We start from the raw sequence: 6,581 nt of genomic DNA on the forward strand, positions 1-6,581 counted from the left end.
CAACGGCACGGTTGGTTCTGTTCTTCATATCAGTGACTGGGAGTATCCGAAAGGCAAGCTCCTGTGGTAAGGGAGGCCACACCAGGCCAGTCCTCAGCACACTGGCCAGCCTTCCGGCCCCAGGAAGCCTAGAGAGTTATACAAACTGCCCTTCAGTGAGCAGAAGTCAAGAGGAGGACATGGCCATGGTAGCCTGGTCAGCAGGTCATGTAGGGACGCTTCAGAGGACTTGAACCTCTGACCTAGATGGGTCTGAGTGCTGTATCTGGAGTCTGAGGGAGACTCTTGGGCCAGCAAGGCCTGTGCTTCAAAGAAGGCCCATGATTATTGTCCAACAAGAAATCTTCACAACTGGAGCTCCATCCTGAGAGGATGGGGAAGGAGTGTTGTGTCACGGGCACATGGGGCATGGCTGGAATCCACGGCTCTGCACATTGGTGACATCTGGCACCTTCCCTCAGATAGATTTCCCATTTAAACCCCCATCAGTCACTTACCTCATCATGTGACTGAGCAGATCTTGTTCTTTTCCATCTGACAGAAAGATCCGAGTGGGGATCCATGGAAAGGGTGGAAGACTTTGGAAGGCGAAAGAGCACGCACTTGTCTGTGAGGAAGGCACCACCAATTTTGCTTCCAAGGGAAAAATTATGTGTGCTCACCGGTCAAGAAGACAGCTTTCAGCAAGCTGGTAGGGCATGTAAATGGATGGGAGAACAGATCCCTTTGTAGAGAGAGGCTCTGAGGAGCCACCTATCTCATGGGAGTCTGAAGGTGGTGAGGCAGCAGGGAGAAGTCCCTCATTGGGCAGGGCACCCCTAGGTCTGCTACCTCCCTCTTCATTGAGTGACCCAGACAGCATACTTAAGGACGTAAGTCGAGTCTTGCACACACCACTCGTGTTCTTGCCTATCTGTGAGGGCGGCCCTGATAAAGATCGTGGCCCCCGTGCACATGGGGTATCCTGCCACACCACTCCTGCCTCCACTTGGACACCCAGGGGCTATCTTGCAATAGGTAAAAATCCAAGAAAACACCAGAGATCATTAAAATGTCCCCACAGAGTATCAGGGAGGAAGCAACGGGTGTCTTGTAGGGAAGCTACCCACTGAGCATGTCTTTCATTCTGCAGGGAGCCTTCGATCTGTTACTTCCCTCTCTAGAGCAAGCAGACAGGTTCACAAAGACCCGGGAGCCCAGTGAGTCCCACACCCAATTTGCTCAGACTCTAAGTAGATGTAGGAAAAGGACAGTTGTGTGGCCTGGGGTGCTGGAGTGTGGGGGTGGACTAAGAATCAGATGTAAGAACAATGAACCCATCCCACCACCTGGATGTCTCTGGAAAATGACTCTTTGGGGGGCACCTGGGTGGTGCAGTCTGTTAAGCGTCTGACCTTTGGTTTCTACTCAGGTCCTGATCTCAGAGTCGTGAGATTGAGCCCCATGCTGGGCTCTGTACTCAGTACAGAGTCTGCTAAAGACTCTCCCTCTGCCCCTTCTCCTCCCACCCCAATAAATAAATAAATCTTTAAAAAAAAGATTTTTTTATTGTTGTTAAGTGAGAGAGTGTTGTTACTCACTGTTGTTAAAGTGAGAGAGAGTGGACCTAGGCCTATTCTGGGTTCTTGAGAGTGGAAGGGGAAAGGTTAATCAGCCCCAGGTTGGCAAATGTTTGGCCACAGACTCATAGTCCTTCCCAAAGATTGAGAAGAGCCCCATCTAGAGTACCTTTGGGGGCGGCAGCAACACTAGATGGTAGGCCATCTCTTTTTTTTTTTTTTTTTTAAGATTTTATTTATTTATTTGACAGAGAGAGACCACAAGCAGGCAGAGAGGCAGGCAGAGAGAGAGGAGGAAGCAGGCTCCCCGCAGAGCAGAGAGCCCGATGCGGGGCTCGATCCCAGGACCCCGAGATCATGACCTGAGCCGAAGGCAGCGGCTTAACCCACTGAGCCACCCAGGCGCCCCGGTAAGCCATCTCTTGAGGAAATTTTCACCAAACATCTGCCCCGTGGCTGTTAGTGACCATTATCAGAGCTAGGGAGGCCTCTGCATAAGTGGCAGGGCCTTCAAGGGACCCAGCATGGTAATAAGGACATAATTCAAGACTGGCCACGGGAGGGAAAAGGAGAGCAGTGGTGACACTGGTAATTCAGGGTGGAAGGCTGCCCAGCCTCTTGCATAGCACAAGAGATAAAGGCTCTATTGGGAATAGCGACTAAATGAAAACTGGGGTCCCCTCCACTCTTAAAGGGGCTGCAAAGAGACAGGAAAATATTGGCTGTTCTTACTACTGTTTCCAGGCCTGTCTGAGGTAACATATAGGCGGTCCCAGCAGTCCGCAGAGAGGCAAGAAAACTGTGAAATCCCATCTGTGTCTGCCTTTGCTCTCTGAGTCCAAGGGAGAACGTGTGTGGTCTCTGATCAAAGACAGAAGGAGTTGAGGGAGTTGCCTGAAGCCCGCCAAGGTGGCCACACAGAACAAGCGGGTCCATCAACACCTCTGACCCTCAGGGTTTAAGAAGACAGCGAAGATGCTGTGGGTTTGGGCCATGGCAGAAATGAAGTAAAAGATGGGTCAAGAGGGAGCTAGGCAGCCTGGGGCTGGACCGTCTCGTGTGCACGAGTCTAGTAACTCTCAGGAAAACTGAGCGGGGAAGGCCACAGGTGGGGAGGAGGATCTTGGTCCAAGTAGTTCTAGAAAGCAGAGAGCATATATCAGTTAGGAGGAATTCGTGTCTGGTCTATCCTGAGCGGCCACCAGGCCTCCTACCTCATACTCCTTGACCTGAGGAACGTACCTCAGGAGATCATACGTGGGGCCTGGGAGGCACACCCTGGGCCCAAGAAGGAGGGAACGTCAAATCTGGTGTGGCTGCCGAGGCCTCAGGACGCCTGTACCCTTTGGGATTCTTCTGGGTTTTCCACCTCATTAAATATGTAGAAGGTATATTCCAACGCTTTCCTTCTGAGCTGGGGGGGGGGGGGGAGGGATCATTTTGGTTCTTGGATTCCCTGCAAGCCAGCAGCTATGGTCTGAATGTTTGTGTCCCTCCAAAATTCTGATGTTGAAATTGTCATCTCCAAGGTGATGGTATTTGGAGGCTGGGCCTTTGGGAGATGATGAGGGCCTGAGGGCAGAACCCTTGTAATTGGGATCAGTGCCTTTATAAAAGAGACCCTGAGGAACTAGCTCGTCCACTTGGCCCTGTGAAGACAGAAAAAAAGATGGCTCTCTGTGACCTGGACAGGCTCTCCCTAGATACCAAATCTGCCAGTGCCTGGATCTTTGACTTCCCAGCTCCGGACCCGTGAAAAATGAATTTCTGCTGTATATAAGCCACCCAGTCTATGGTATTTTTACCAAGGCATCAGCTCTCTGCACTGATCCCTTCTATGCTCTACCACCACCATTGGGATCAGGAGCTCTGACTGGCCCATTCAGCTTCCTCAACCACGTAAGCCAGGAAATCTGTTTGATATCTCAACACGACAGATGGAAATGTGGGTTTCATGGGGCCCCACCCCTCCAAGAGGGTACATATCAGATCTCAAATAATGTAATGAGAATGTAAGAGATACCCATTGTTTTCGAGTGCTTTTATTTTTTAATTTTTATTTATTTATATTTTTTAAAAGATTTTATTTATTTGAGACAAAGAGTGACAGAGAGAAAGAGAGAGGCAGAGGGAGAAGTAGACTTCTCGCTGAGCAGGGAGCCCAACACAGGGCTCGAGCCCAGGACCCTGGGACCTTGACCTGAGCCAAAGGCAGACACTTAACCGACTGAGCCACCCAGGCACCCTTGGCATGTTTTTTGATGTCTGCCATGCCCAACATCTCCCAGAACTTGAGGGTTCTGGTGCCTTGTGATATGACTGGCTTGAGTTAACATTGCCTGGCCCTCCGATGGTTTGTGCTTCCAGAGCTTTGCATGTAACAAACACATTGTCTTTTCATGGCTTTTGACTGTACCACTATGTCCACTTGCTCTGCTTCATCACAGTCCTCCGTCCTCATTAACCCGGGCCGGATAACAGCACAGACTCACGACTCACACATCCATCAGTTTCACATCATTCATCCCAACAGTGCTTCTCATTACACAGAAGGCATCACAGGCTGATTCTCCAGACACACTGGAAGACAAGGCCGTCTAATTCTGGCAAATGAGGGATGATAAAATTGACTCCGATCATTTAGGGAGTGGTCAATCAATAACCAAACCGAAACAAAACAGGTATTATTTAAGTAGCGATGAGTGGTAAAACATATGGGCATGACCCGGATGCAAAATGAAGGCACCAAGTTACTGACCCGTGTGATTCAGATTTCTCTAAAAATGATTTGATGTAATTGAGAGCTAGTCCACAAAATAACTGGCTCGTACTCAACAAAAGTGTCAAGATTGGGGTGCCTGGGTGGCTCAGTCGGCTAAGCGTCTGACTTTGGCTCAGGTCATGATCTCAGGGTCCTGGGATCAAGCCCCACATCGGGCTCCCACTCAGTGGGGAGCCTGCTTTTCCCTCTGCCTCTGCCTCTCCTCCATGACTGTGTGCTCTGACTCTCTCAAACAAATAAAATCTTTAGAAAAAGGCGTCAAGATCATGAAAGTCAAATACTAAAGGACAATTATAGACTGGAAAAGAGCAAAGAGACACAATGAATATTACAATATGGAAGCTGAGCAGGGAGCCCGATGTGGGGCTCAGTCCCAGGACCCTGGGATCATGACCTGACCACAAGGCAGACGCTTAACTGACTTGAGCCACCCAGGCGCCCCATGACCACTGCATTTTGTAAAGGAGGAAAATATGCTTGAAAACACTGATCCACAGATCATACGTGGACCTTTGAGCACAGGAAGTGCTGAATTCTTCAAGGGAGGATGCTTGGTGGTTGTAAGGTATGTTTTCAGTATCTCCCCCAACTGGTACTTCTGGTGGGAGAAGGCTGTCATGTGTTCACCATTTGAACAATTTCTTTCCCTAATAGGACTCAAGCCTTTTATTTTATTTTATTTTATTTTATTTTATTTTATTTTATTTTGAAGTAAGCTCTATGCCCAATGGACCCCAAGATTAAGAGCCACGTGCTGTACTGACTGAGCCAGGCAGGGGCCCCCAGGATTCAGACTTTTTAGAATATCACTCTGCTGCTTGTAACATGTCCCAAGTACTAATTATCTGTCTTTTTAATGAAGCCATATGGAGGGAAGTATTTTTGCACTTGGCATTTTGAAAGAGTTAGCAAGGGTAAGTACTCAGGTGAGAATAATGGAAAAATAATCGTTGTATGTTAGTATTAAATGTAATATTTTGCTAACCTTTTTCTGAGGCCACTGCCTTTACTAATTTTGTGTGATTTTCTGTGTTAAATTTTTAATTCTTAAAATCTGCTATATTGCCTCTCAGTAGGCTTTGTCTTAGCCACACAGAGCTAATCCCATTGAACTCTCCTCAAAATCAGGTTTTCCAATTGAACATTAATTCAGAACATGTGTACATCATTAAGTGAGTAACTGTGATCTACTAGTTCCTTTGAATAGTGAATTGGTGGAACACGATTTTACTTCTGGGTTTTGTTTTTTTTTTTTTTAAGATTTTATTTATTTATTTGAGAGAGGGAGAATGAGAGCGAGAGAGAGAAAGAGATAATGAGAGAGAGAGAGAAAGCACGGAAGGGGGGCGGGGCAGGCAAAGAAAGAAGCCGACTCCCCGCTGAGCGAGCGGGGAGCCCAACGCAGGACTCGGTCCCAGGGATCCAGGATCATGACCTGAGCCAAAGGCAGTCACTTAACCAGTGGAGCCACCGAGGGACCCTACTTCTGGGTTTTGATTGTGCTCCTGTGGCTAATTGCTCATCTCGAGGAGACCTCAACCTGCAATTTAACCAAGTTTTGGTTGAAATTCAAGTTTAGAAATATTTCTTGCAGGGCTAGCACCTATTTTTTGTTGATGGCAAAGGAAGAAATGACCTGGTCAACTGCTTTCTGGTTGGTGGAATTCTAAGATGGCTTTCCAAGGGGACCCATCCTTATCCTCAGACTGTGAATAGGAGGACATATCTGAGAATGGGTTCTGCACGTTGTTTTTTTCGTTTTTTTTTTTTTAAGATATTTATTTATTTGACAGACAGAGATCACAAGTAGGCAGAGAGGCAGGCAGAGAGAGAGGAGGAAGCAGGCTCCCGATATGGGGCTCGACTCCAGGACCCTGGGAAGACAGAGGCTTTAACCCACTGAGCCACCCAGGCGCCCCTTGCATGTTACTTGTAAATTGACCTTATGGTAATTATCCAGGTGGGACTAACCCATAGGAGCCCTTTAAAAACAGAATTTCTCCGGGCACCTGGGTGGCCCTGTCAGCTGAGCGTCTGACTCTTGGTTTTGTCTCAGGTTATGATTTCAGGGGCGTAGAATTGAGCCCCACTTTGGGGCTCTGTGCTCGGCGGGGGAGACTGCTTGGGACTCTCTCTCCCTCTGTCCCCCCCCCTCCACCCCCAGCTATAGGTAAATCTTAAAAAAAAAACCCAAAAATCCAGGGAGATTTTCTCTGCCTAGTAGCATGATAGGAAGTTCA

The sequence above is a fragment of the Lutra lutra genome, chromosome X, assembly GCF_902655055.1.
Source record: "Lutra lutra chromosome X, mLutLut1.2, whole genome shotgun sequence".
NCBI lineage: Eukaryota > Metazoa > Chordata > Mammalia > Carnivora > Mustelidae > Lutra > Lutra lutra.